Below are 14,157 nucleotides of genomic sequence, written 5' to 3' on the forward strand. Positions count from 1 at the left end.
TGAGAGGACGACCCTCCAGCGGTAGTGCCGTAATCATCGCCCAATCCTCGAGGGTCACGGTCATCTCCCCGCATGGAAGATGAAAGTTGTGCGTCTCTGGCCGCCATCGGTCGATCAAAGCCGTGAGAGCTGAGTGAATGAGCGTCGGCGGCTTACGCTTGAACTACAGGACGAAACCCAATAGTCGGGCTCTCCTGAAGAACGGTGCGTACCGATCGTCGTACTCCATCTTAACCGTCGTCTTGTGAGCCCTCATCCGCAGTGGCGGCAACATCTGTGAAAATCAATAACCAAAGCATAATTAGCATGGACATAATAGTTAGCAACTTGTTTTCATCAATTCGAAAGATTTGGTTTAAAATACTAATTACCACTCCATTCTCAATGAAACGGGCACGGTGATGCTTGTCGAACCTAGGGTCAAGCATTGTGTACTTTGTGCCGATGTCGTCCGCAAGAGGTGGCCTCCTAAAAGAATTGCGTAAGCACATCAAAAGATTTTTCAACATGAACTAGAGTTCAACATTAACTACGAAACACATCGATGCATAACAAAAATTGAACCTATGAGTTCAATCTTTGAATAATCATATATCAAGATTATTATGAACTAAATACAATACATATATCAAAAACTAAATAAAATACTTTTATGAAGATGCAATCACCATTGTTTCAATGCATCATAACACATATACTACATATAACAAATACTTGCATCTTGAGGATTCATATACTACATATAACAAATACTTGCAATCACCATGTTAAAAAAATGAACTAGGGTTCATCTTGAGGATTCATATACTACATATAACAAATATATCAAATATTTGCATCATCCAATAATTGCATCATAGCATCCAATACTTGCATCATAACATAGGAACATGCATCATCCATCATATAAAAAAATCATTCAAATCAATTATGAACTAGGGTTCATCTTAACACAATCATAGCATAGGAACACGCATCATCCATCATATAGTTCAAATCTAACACAATATAACATCTAGAAGCAACCTAAATCAATCCTAGGGTTAAATATTTTTTTTCAAATAGGAGTGATTTCAAATGAATAATGCGACGAATCGGAAGGTGTTTGATTAAAACTAGTTGGAGGGATTGAAAGAGCTTATTTTTCTTTCTTCGGGGCTATCTCGATCCGCAAAATCCGTCAAGAAACGAGGAAGATCGGAGGGGGGGAGTGGAGGGGATGAGAGAGGGCGACACAGAGCAAAACTGCTCTATTCTTCGTGGTGGGGGGCGGCTGGGTGGGGGAGAAGGGGGTGGGGGCGGCCGGCCCGCGGTTTTATATATGCCCACACCCTACCGCCAGGCAGGGCGGCGGTAGGTTCAGACAACCTACCGCCAGGCAGGGCGGCGGTAGGGTGTGACGGAGGGGAAACGGCGGCAGTTATCGTTGCTGACGTGGAAAAGTTTGCTACCGCCGCAGGGCTCGGCGGTAGGCTATACGATCCTACCGCCGGGCCTCTCGGCGGTAGGCAAAAGGGTCAAATCCCGAAATTTTTTCAGACTGAGGTCAGATCTCGATTTTGTTTTCCAAAAGGGTCAAAACACCAAATTTTGGCACCACGGGGCAAGGTTCCAAGCTCGCGGGTCGTAAACAAACGCGAGCGCTGACCCGTCCAGTCGATCGATCAGTACTCGATCAGGGATCAGCCACATGGAGTAATGTATGGTTATCTATCCTACACGGACATGATTAGCCGGCAGCGGAGCGAGCACGCTGTAGATTCGTTCGTGCCGGCGCCACCACCTCTGGGATTCCTGGATCGTTATCTATCCCCTTGGAAGGACGTGCGAGGATTCAAACAAAACGACCGGGCAACCCGGGCAGGTGAGCAAGGATCCAAAGCCGTGCCCGTCCCCCACGTCCGCCTCGCGGGCCACCCCCGTTGAAACGCCGGCGTGCGCCGTCCCCTTGTGCCTGGCCCCGTCCGCGCATCGGCCATCCAATCGCGTTTCATCACTTGCTCGGTGGCTTAGTTCAGTGTCCGCGGTCTTGCTAGAGTCATCATCATCATCCTCTGCCCGTCTGAACGTGTTATGGACTTGTGAACCAGTACGACCCGCATGTGTGGAACATTAGAATCTTTGAGAAAGACAACGGGGAAGATTAGAATCGCAGTGCGAATCCATTGGTTTTCTTCGTGCCTAACCCGACGGGTTGAGCTTTCATCCGGCAGCTGCTACTCCCTCCGTTCGGAATTGCTTGTCCTAAAAATGGATGTATCTACAACTAAAATACAACTAAATACATTCATTTCTTCAACAAGTAATTCCGAATGGAGGGAGTACCTCTAAGATGAAGGTCACACGACGACTTGTTGCGGGCGTGCATGGGGTTGGCACGGGTCGGAGTCTACGTATGCTTGGGGAAGCAGGCAAGGAAAGATTTTTTTTTTTATTCTCCGGTGCTCCTCCTGACCCGTCACGCTTCTGTAGAGAGCGATAGCGGGCTTTGTTCCTTGCGGAGACGAGCTGTTTCAAGACCGTGACGTGAAGATGAATGTGGACAAAATGCGCTCGCGTGCTTCTTTGCTTGACAATGCTACTACACTGTCCATTATTTCCTGTAGCTAATTGACACGGTTTTGTCTAGTGGTTGTTTGGATAACAAAGTATTTGGAACAAATTTGATCAAACCCGGTTTTAAGAGGATTTTGGGCTCGCTGATTTTTGTGTCACTGAACACGCTTGTTATGATATAGATACTTCCTCTGTTACAAAATACTTGTCGTGGTTTTGGAACAGAGGAAGTACTTCCATCCGACTCGATCTCCGTGGTTTTGGAGGGAGTATAGTTCAAGATCTCGGTCGTCCATACGAGTAGATTCAGTCCAATCAAATCGTACCAAAGAACCGCCCACTTGGTCAGTGCACCGGAGAACCACTCCTTTTTGGATTGGAGGAGAACAACTCCTGGTTTTTGGCCTTTTGAACTGCTTTGTGAATTACCATCTTTTCTACCGAAACCACAAAAGCCATCTACCATTCTATATATGTATCAAATTTTGTCCTAATTTTTACATTTTGAAATGTGTGATTTTAATAAAGTATCAAAAGTGTATCCCGTTGCCTAGAGTAAAGAAAAAGCATGTGTATTAACATTGCAACTGCGCATACATATGTCAAGGGTTGAAAGTTTGAGACTTTTTGTCAGTTTGGGCCGTGCAAAAGAAATGCGGATGGACAAGATTCAAGTATGCTTTATGTATTCCTGCAAAAAAAATGATTTATGTATAGCAGGAGCCGCTATGCGGCAAATCCTATTGGACCCTCGTTGCGTCCAAATTTCACTAGTTGGCACAAGAGCGAGCGAGGCAAGGCGAAGATGGGTCGGACTACTTGAGCTATTTGTACATTCTACACATCTATGTTTTGGGAACCTTCTAGAAGGTCATGTACCAATTATGGGAATCTTCTAGAAGGTTCTGAATGGATCAAGTCTGTTTTTTTGTGTTTTCTTTTTCCCGTTCTTTTTACCTTTTTCTTTTTCCCCAAAATTTTCATTTTTAAACGTTTAGAAATTTGTTTGGAATTTCACAAAAAAAATTGTGTTCTCAAAAGAGTTCAAAAATTTCAAATAGTGTTCATTTTCGAATAAATTCAATATTTAAAATCCCATTCTGAATTTTTTTTTCATGAGTTTTAATTGTTATTGTGTTCTCACAAGTGATTTAAAATTCAAAAAATATTCCCGTTTTCAAAAAAATTCCACGAATTGAAAAATGTTCGTTTAAAAAAAATGATAATTCTTTAAGAAAAATACTACGATCTTGATCGAGCTACAACACATTAAATTGTTACAGTTGCCCCCTTCCACCTGAGGCCCTGATCTTGTTGGAAATGGTTCGGCCTAGTTGGGTGCGCCCTGTGCGGCACATTAACTATTCGACACAGCGTGCATCAAGTATTAGCTACCCTGGTATGCGGCGTATATTATGCTGTATTAAATCTACATCTCGCTTATAGGAAGATGGAACAAGCTCTCGCGTGAGCGAGTTCCCTGCTTGCTAAAGTACTAGGGCAAGCCCATTTGTTCGACCACTTGTGGTAGCCTCTCTGGTTCTTCACGTCGCCTTTCTTCATTTTTTTGTTTCTTTTGTTTTATCTTCATTTTTTTCTTAAGTATACTTTGGTTTTCTTTTGTTTTCCATCTTTTTTTCTTAATTATACTTTTTATTATTTTTTAAAAAAACTTGCCCTTTGTTCTTTCCTGGTTCTCATTAGATTTTATTTATTTATTTTTTATTTTCTTTGTTTTTCAGTTTTTTTCAACACAAGCCTAAATTTATGTATACAGTAAGAACTTTTATACATTTTTAACATATTTAAAAACAGGAGTAACATTTTAAAAATAAATTTTTTTATGTATATCTTTTTCATACACAATTTTTTTATATACAGAATTTTTTTATGTGCATTTATTTTTTTTCCAATAGATGATTAACATTTAAAACAGTACATGTTTTGATGTATATCTGCTTCATACACCTAGTATTTTTTTATATACATATACACATATTTTATACGTGTTTAACATTTTTGCAATATGATTAATTTTTTCAAAATATATATTTTTATGTCCACTTATTTCCTACACGTTGTAAAGAAAATGCTTAGGAACGTTTTGTTATACGCGTTTAATAGTTTTTTAACACATGATAAACATTTTTATATACATGTCTTGAAATCTAATTTTGTCATACAACTTGTATATTGTTTGTACACATCAGAAACATTTTTTATACACATTTAACATCTATTTCAAATGCATGATTTAGATCTTTTCAAAACTTTACGTACAGTAGTTTTTCCAATATGTATTTAAAATATTTAGAAATATAAACAAATGGGAAAATGGGAAAAGAAAACAAATACGCAGTGCTTGAGGCCACGTGCGCTGGGCCTGCCCATTGGTGCAGGTGGCTCAGGCAAGCGCTCATACGGTCTCGCGTTAAGCGAGGCCTAGTCGGACCCTACGCGTGGACGTATTGCATTGTGTATGGCGCTTGAAGATTTAGTCTGGTGCGTATAACGTGCGATAGCACTGCATTGCCCACAGAAACTAAAATGGGATGTACAATGCGATAAACTAAAAATGCTGAATATAAATATTTTAGTATTTTAATAATATTTAGTACACCTTTTCTAATGTTCATATATTAAAGAAATGCTGAATCATTTTGAAGAAAATTTTAATGTACATAAAATAAAAAATGTATTCACTGGATTTTTAAAAGGTGCTCAAGTATTTTTGGTAAAAATGTTTGTGTAGTTTTGGAAAAAAAGTATATATCACTTTAAAAAGAGAAAAAGAAAAATAGTGAAGAGAGAAAGGAATAATAAAAAGAAAAAGGAAAACTAGAAAATAAAAAACAAATTGATCATAAGAAAGAAAATGGAAAGTAGAGAAATAAAAGCGGCAAAAACGCCAAAAACCGCAAGAAAATTGGCCCCGCGTGTCTTGTCCCAATAACAGGTGCGCATAGGTGATATGGCCGGCACTCGTGTCATACCATCTTTGTACGTAGTGAGCGGCTACGAGCGCATCGACTCTACGCCATTACATAGTGAGCTAACCCAATAGTGTATTGCGGTATGAGAGGTTTCTTCATTTTTTTGGTGACGGTTCCTGCTGTTTTGTTGGTTTTTCGGAAACCATGTTTCTCTTTGGGTTTCGATTTTTCATTTTTCAATTTTGGTTTCGATAATCCATTTTTCTATTTCTTTATCTTTATAAACTTTCTTCTTTGATCTATTTTACTCTCCGCTTTCCTATTTTTGTGTTTCAAAACTTCAGTTTAAACCCACAAACCCTTCTTTAAATTACACGAACATTCATTTCAACAAGAGAACACTTTTGGAAATTGCACCGGCCTCTTTTTACAAAATGTATGAACACTTTTTAATTACATAATTGTTTTTAATGTGTGAAACACTTTTTCGAATTACATGAGTAATTTTCTAAATGTGTGTTTTTTAATCCGAAACTCTGAAACATACTTTATTGCCGTTGTTGAGACATAAGTTGGAAAAGGTTCAAAATATTAACATCAGTAGTACTCATTTTGTAGTGTGTAAGATGTAGTAGTAATAGGATGCGTATAGATGTGTACCTTCAGATTTGTTCCCTTTTTAATCATGTATAAATACATTTACGGTGCTTAGCTGACTCGGTGGAGAGATCACTGCAGGAATTATGTACTACGGCACGCACGGACGACGAACAATGGCAGGGACGACGAACGATGTCAGGCAGCTTGCAGGGACGGCAAGCGAGGACGGCGATCGATGGCGTGGCACAAAGGCGGACGTTTTCAAGCGACTTGCATGGACTGGCAGGCTACGGCGAGCGATGGCAGGCGCCCTAGCAGCTAGCAGATATAGATCATATACAGAGACGACGGCAGATGATGGATGGAATAACCAACCAGAATCAAGCTCTCAAGCTCTGAACAATATTCATAGACAATCTATCTTGTTACAAACAATGACAGATATTTCTTTGCAGTCGCTTTCTTTCTGCGTAGCATTGACGGAGCGATCTCTACTTCCTCCACCTTGACGGACGCCGTCGTCGTAGCGGCCGCAGGAGGAGAAGCGAGATGGTGGGCGTTTGCAGCAATAATGGTGGCGAACCAGGGCAACTTGAGCGCGGCGGCCGCCGTCAGCCGCTTGTCGGGATTGCAGGCGAGCAGGCCGCTCAGGACCTCAAACCCCTCCTTGGACAGCGTCCCCTACGGGAACAGCTCTCGCAGTGTGCTCCGCTGCACCGTCGGCACCTGTGGCACCGCGTCCGCGAGCGGCAGGGACGAGAACCCCGGCCAGGTTGTGTCGTCCTGCATCCCGACCACCTCGAAGATCCTTCGGAGAAGACAAGTCGAATTGTCCTCGTCGAACAGCCTCTCGCCGGTGATGGTCTCCGCCATGACGCACCCAAGCGACCACGTGTCCACCAGGGCGTCGTAGTCTCGCTTTCCTAGGAGCATCTCGGGGGCTCGGTACATGCCCGTGCCGGCCTGCCTGTACGGCGGCGCCTCCGACATGGACAAGGCGACCCCGAAGTCGCAGAGCTTGACCGTTCCTTCTCCTTCTCCTTCTCCGACGATTATGTTTGCCGGCTTGATGTCGCGGTGGACGACGTGGCACCGGTGCATCTTGGTGGCCGCCGTCAGGAGCTGCCACATGTAGTCGCGCACCGTGGCCTCCGGGAGCCCGCCGCGCCTCTCCCTCAGGAGGCAGTGGAGGCTCTGTCCTTGGACGTACTCCATGACGAGGCAGAGCTCGTTGGTGACGTAGTCCCGCACGACGCCGCGGAAGCCGACGATGTGCGGGTGGCCGCCGCACGCCTCCAGGAAGCGGGCCTCCCGCAGCACCTCCTGGGCGTCGACGGGCTCGTCCTTCTTGTCTGGATTGCGGAAGGACTTGATGGCGACGACTTGGCCGGTGGCACGGTGCCGCCTTTTGGCGACGACGCCGAACATGCCCTCGCCCAGGGAGGACTCATGATCGTAGTCCCCGGTGGTTCCGATGCGCCTCTTCTTGACGCAGGTCGCTCCCGGCCGGTTGGCGTGGCCGTCGACGGCGGCAGCGGATCGCTTGGTGGCGGCCATCGGGTCAATCTGCCGGCTGAACAGAGCTTCTGGAGGCAGGGGATCGGCGAAGCGCGCAGGATCTAGATGGAGGAGGATGAGGCAGCGGGAAGAAATTGACGAGGCCGGCACGGGGGCCTGGCTCTATATATACAGAAAATTCAGATACGAATTGGGCACTCGTGCGGTCATACCCAGACTCGGATTCCGACGTTCTATCAGAGCTGCATGCGGAACGCGTTTCCTTCCCTCACTGCTTGCAAGAAAAATTCCGATCTACTGTATTCATCTTCAATCATTCATTGCGGAAAAACTTCAGGGAGTGTCTAAATGGCAGTCGAATTCAGTCTCAGTCGAATTTCTGTCCTATGGTTGATTGACACCTGTCTTGATTAGTCTTGATGAATCGAGTTGGAAAAAAGATCAAACTGATTTCAACTGGTGTTTCTCGGTCGAATTTGGTTTTCCCCGTGATGTGATTTCCACCTGCCCACCTAAACCCAGTGACCACGAGCTCCTGCTGCTGGACCACTCAGACATGAAAACAAAAAAAAATGATGGTTGCTGCAACATTCTCTCTAAAAACATTTTGTTGTACGTGTTGGATGTTGTATATGCCTACCTCTATGCTTTTTCTTTAAGAGAAGTGCATATTTCAACCTTAAACTTTTGCCCTAATCTAATTTACAACCTTGAACTTCAATACAGCCTAAATTACAACCCCCAACTCTCAAAACCCGCTAGGATTCAACCATCCCCTCTCTGTTGACCGGTTTTGACCAGTCAAAGGTCCAATAAGCATGCTACCGCGGCAAAAAATGCAAAATTTTCAAGGAAACAATCTGTAAAATCGAAGAAAATCCTGGAAAACAAATAAGAAATCCAATTTCTGAAAAACAGGGGAAAAAACGAATTTCCAAAAAAATCCACAAAAAACAGAAAAACTCAAATTCCCGAAAAAATTATTTCCGGAAAAAAAACAAAAAAATCATTTTTTGTTTTTCCTAGCTTTTTTCGCGAACAATTCTTTCGGAATTTTGCTTTTTTATATTTTTTCCTGATCTTACAAATTTTTATTTACTTTCTCTTGAAATTTTGAAAAAAAAACTGACGTGGCATGCTGATTGGACCCGTTGACTAGTCAAAACTGGTCACCCCAGGTCAAAACCGGTTAACGGGGAGGGGAGGGTTGAATCCTGACCGGTTTTGAGACTTGGGAGCTGTAGATGGTACTGAAGTTCGGGGTTGTAAATTAGACTAGGGCAAGAGTTTGAGGTTGAAATATGCATTTCTCTCCTTTTTTTTGAACTTGCCTACCTCTATGCTAGTACTCCCTTTGTTTCTAAATATTTGTATTTTTAGAGATTTCAAATGGAATACCACATACGGATGTATATAGACATGTTTTAGAATGTAGATTCACTCATTTTGCTTTGTATGTAGTCACTTGTTGAAATATCTAGAAAGACGAAAATTTAGGAACAAAGGGAGTAGATGCTAGATGCATGATCAAAAGATCATGACAGAAACAAACAAAAAAAACTTAAACTGAACTAAATCACCACTATCCACCCAGATTTGAACTAGTAGAACCAATAAACTTAAATTGAACTAAATGGCCACTATTGGATCAAAATTGGACTGAGCCTTCAAGCTCCATCAAAACTGGCAGCTTCTTTTTGTCTGCTACAGCACGCTGGTAGCGACGGCGAAGTCAGCAGGCTTGTTGTCGCAGATCCGCAAAAATGATTTTGCTGTAGGAGTTGTATCTGATATTTAAGTGCGTATCCGATCATGGTGGGATTCGACGCCACCAACCCCCATTCAATTCCAGCATGTGTTTAATCTGGAAAATGAAAGGAATAATAACTGGGAAAACAAGGATTAAAAAGGAAAATTATTGTGAAGAAATAAAATGAAGACTAAAGTTGTGAAATGAGAGTAGCTAACTAACCTACATGTGTGGTAACTTACAAGACTGGAGGAAAATGACACCTAACACCAAAACTACTAACAAAACTGAAGAAAATGACACCTAACACTGAAACTGAGAAGCAAATCCTCAGGTGAGGAAAACTGAGACTTGAGACTAGGAAGAAATATGATGAAAGAGGCACTCACTGCTGTACATCACAGAGCAAAATGTGATCACGGGAGTCGATAGATCAAGCAAGATGTGATATGGAAGATCTAGCTTTGGTACCATGCCAAATGACCTGGGAAGCTGGCTACCCTAATAGTGGTCACACTGTTTTATATGGTCATCACTGAGTGGGCATATGATTACACAATTGGTTACAATGCCCGAGAGGCAAGAAAGAAGGTTTAGAAGAAACCTACCCCTTATATCTTGAGATCGGTTATAAGATTGTTGGATGCCTAAACCAACTATATATTGTGATGAGGGTGTTTAAAGCCAGAATGTGTTCAATAGTCTTCGGACATGTTTGATTTATAGCCATTGCCATAATTTGCCACCTTTTTGTTGGCTAAGGTGCGATAAGCCACAAAACATGTGGATGTGAAATTGTTGGCCACAAGTTGTGCAAAGATTGATAAAAGTATGAGTCCAACTTAGAAAGTATGGAATGCCACGAGCAAAAAATCATTTACCGATCTTTTTCGATAAAAGGGATATATTAAAATTGCGAAGATACCAATTACACCCAGCCTCTGCACCCACAAGATGCCCGAAGACATCAAGGATGCACACAACGAAAAAAATAAAATAAAAATAAGAAAAAAAGACCATGCCACGATGATCAATCACTCGTAGCAGCAGCACTCTAACCACCACCAAAGTCAGCACCCGTACTACAAAAAAAGGTTCTCCATAAGCGTTACCTCCAAGAAGGAAACAACGCACAAGCGTTGTCGTCGCCCGATCGAAGACCTTAGGTTTTCACCCTGGAGAAAGTCCGAGTTTCCAGAACAATGTCTTCAACAAAACCACCGTAGTGTAAAAAATCATCTTGTATTTTGATACAGAGGGAGTATTTAAATTGTGGCAAGCCACAAGAAATTTGGCAGGGGATTGTCACATTAAGTTGTGGAAAGTTTGGCATAATCTGAGTATGGCTAAGAAAATGCGGCCATGCTAGAATTGTGGTTGTAGAACAAACAATACCGTATTTTTTTTGGCAAGATGTCTTTAGTTCAAACTTCGGTGGGTGGGTTGTATAGGTTTTCATTCATCGATTACTTCACAGAGGCTTGGAAGAACATCACTGCATTGCTTCACGAGAGGTTTTTGTTTTTCATTGTTTTGCTATCCTGTTCAAGAATTCATCCAATTAACCATTTAACTTGCTGATTAACCCCTATTTATAGAGTCACTGAGTAGCCAATAGACTAATAATCAAATGATTAATTGATTAATTTCTTGATTAGCCCATTAATCCCCTACTCGCCACCGAACAGCTACCGTTAATGAGCCTTAACCATGGTTTTCTTATTTGTTTAATTGAAAAATGTAGTAGGGACGCCCCTACGGAGATACTTTTTTTTGAAATAAGATAAACATGAATCGCATTCATGAAGACTTGAACCCAGGTGGCCGAGTTGTACGTCGTCTCTAGTAGCTTTATTACAACAAAGCACTCAGAATAGTTCTTTGCTTGTGGAAGGAGCAAATCCTGAACGCTGTACCCCAGGATTATTTATTATTTTTTTGAGGTCAAAGCAATGCTTTATTACTTAATGGTGCTCGGGCATGTCGCTCGAGACACAAGCAGCCTCTTGGGCTGGTACATCAGACTCCCAGTGCATAACCTGTTCTACTGGATACAAACGACCAATATTGGCTAGTTCATGCGCTACGGTATTGGCACTACGGCGGCAAGCAGAAACCTTATGTTTCGAGAACCACATTTTTAACTGGAACTTGGTATCTTCGATGACGGCTGCATATGCTGACGAGTCTGATCTCCTGAAGTCCATAGCTTCCACCAAGAGCTGTGAATCCGTTTCGAAGTGGACTCTTAGGCACCCCAAATCTGCAGCAAGGGCCACGGTGTTTGACAGTGCAGTAACCTCCTCCGCGAATGCATCCTGTATGTGATCTTGCCTTCCAGCTCTTGCTGCCACAATCTTCCCCGCCGAGTCTCTCACCACTATGCCCCACCCTGCATGTCCTTCTCCCGGAGTGAAAGATCCATCCATGTTGATTTTGATCATCTCATCTGTCGGGGCAGCCCATCTGTCCAAACAGGCCTGCTTTGGTGGTTTGATATAAACTTGCACATACTCCATGACCGCACTTCGTGTTCGCCTTGCAATATCTGTTGCCGACGCTGCTAGTTCCCCTCTCCTCAACTTGTTGCGCACGCTCCACCAGTGCCACCAGTAGGTTAGAATGTGCATGTGTTTCTTCTCCTCTAGCCCCCACAGAAAGTCCATCATCGCATGCACGGATGAAATTTGCTCGAGCTGAATTCTTTCACCTTCCAGCACTAGTTCCCTCCACCCCTCCTTGACCACCTTACACTTTATGAAGAGATGGGCTCCATCTTCATCAGCCCGACCACATAAGAAGCAGCGCGTGCTCTCAACTTTTAGCCCTCGCTTCTGCATGTTTGTCAGGAGTGCCAATAACTCATGTTTCACTCTTCACGTGAACATCTGCACATTCCTTGGACATGGAAGCTTCCAGATCCTCTTCCACGATTCATCCTTGTAAGAATTCAGATCCCCTGGTGCATGGCTGCTCGTTCCTTGCCCTCCATTCTTCTTCTGCCTTCTTAACTCCTCATACAGTTTGTATGCACTCTTAACTGAGTGAGCCCCTTTGTTGTCAAACTGCCAGGCAATGAAGTCTTGCACACCCTCTCGCAGAGGTATCTGGAGTATAAACCGAGCGTCATCCGTCCAAAACATGTCCCGTACAAGCTGCACATCCCACTGGCCTGTGACGAGACTGATAAGGTCGCTAACCTTCTCAAGCAAGTTGTTTCCCCGCGGCGTGTTGACTGTCCTGGACCAGGGTCGAGGAATCCATGGATCCGACCAAATGTTAACATCCATACCATCTCCTATGTGCCATATATATCCTTCGCGGACAAGATCAAGCCCTCGCAACATGCTTCTCCAAGCATATGAGATGCCGTCCTTCGGTTCAGCAGCTAGAGCATTTGTGTTGGGGAAATACCGAGCTTTCAGGAGGCGGCCGCAAAGGGTGTCTGGCTGCTGAAGAAGCCTCTAGGCTTGTCGAGACAACATCGCCATGTTGAAGCTATGCATGTCCCTGAACTCGAGTCCTCCTTGCGCTTTTGGTAGAATGAGCTTATCCCAAGCAATCCAGTGCACCGTGTTCTCCTTGTCTTGTTGACTCCACCAGTAATTACATATCAAGGAGCTAATCTCGTGGCAGAAGCCTTTCGTCAGGTCAAAGCACAACATCGCAAATGTGGGGATGGCCTGTGCAACTGACGTAACAAGTGCCTCCTTCCCTGTCTTGGCGATGAGCTTCTCCTTCCACCCGTACACCTTGCCTGCAATGGCTCCTTTAACATATGCGAATGCTCTTCGCCTGGATTGGCCAACATGCACAGGAAGCCCCAAGTATTTCTCGTTCCAATCCTCCTTCTGTATCCTTAATGCATTCTTAACCGCAATTCGGTCTGCCGCAGGGGTATTGGGGTTGAACATTACCACCGATTTCTCCACGTTTATACACTGTCTTGATCACTCCTCATAAATATCCAGCACCTCCCGTAAACAAGTAGCCTCCTCCGTGTTCGATTTGAGTAACAGGACGGAGTCATCTGCAAATAGCAGATGGGAGACCGGAGGGGCTGCTCGACAGATTTTCACCCCACTGATCCTGTTATCTTGCTCTGCAGCATGGAGCAGCGCCGACAAACCTTCTGCACATATAACAAAAAGGTACGGCGACACCGGGTCCCCCTGTCGCAGTCCTCGAGAGGGGCTGAACTGTTCAGTTAGCTCTCCATTCACCTTTATCTGATAGCGCATAGTTGTGACACACTTCATAATCAGTTCTACCCAGCGGCTACTGAACCCCAACTTCACAAGCATCTCTCGCAGAAAAACCCACTCGACACGGTCATATGCCTTGCTCATATCCGCTTTAACCGCAGCATATCTATCCTTCCCCTTCTTCTTATTCAGCAAGAAATGGGAAACTTCATAGGCAATGAGCACATTGTCGGTTATTAGCCGGCCGGGGACGAATGCACTTTGATTCTCCGATATTATCTTTGGCATGATGAGCTTTAGACGGTTGGCAATCACCTTAGACACTAATTTGTAGAGAACATTGCAAAGCGAGATCGGCCGCAAATCCTTTATTCTTTTAGGGTTCTTGGTCTTCGGGATAAGCACCACCACGGTGTCATTCCAGTCGTCTGGTATGTCACCACCACTGAAGACAGCAAGTACCTCATCCACAATATGATCGCCCATAAAATGTCAATGCTTTTTATACACCACCGACGGCATTCCGTCCGGTCCAGGGGCCTTAAGATCTCCGATATGATCTAGAGCAGCTTTCACCTCCTCCCGGGTGAACTCC

The 14,157-nt window shown here is 43.8% G+C and overlaps 1 pseudogene; it reads right to left on the reverse strand.

The window, feature by feature from the left end:
• Nucleotides 1-6,080: 6,080 nt before the first annotated feature.
• LOC123065159 (putative cyclin-dependent kinase F-2) lies at nucleotides 6,081-7,738 on the reverse strand (annotated as a pseudogene).
• Between the last annotated feature and the right edge of the window lie 6,419 nt (nucleotides 7,739-14,157).

The sequence above is a fragment of the Triticum aestivum genome, chromosome 3B (assembly GCF_018294505.1).
Source record: "Triticum aestivum cultivar Chinese Spring chromosome 3B, IWGSC CS RefSeq v2.1, whole genome shotgun sequence".
NCBI classification, from domain to species: Eukaryota; Viridiplantae; Streptophyta; class Magnoliopsida; order Poales; family Poaceae; genus Triticum; species Triticum aestivum.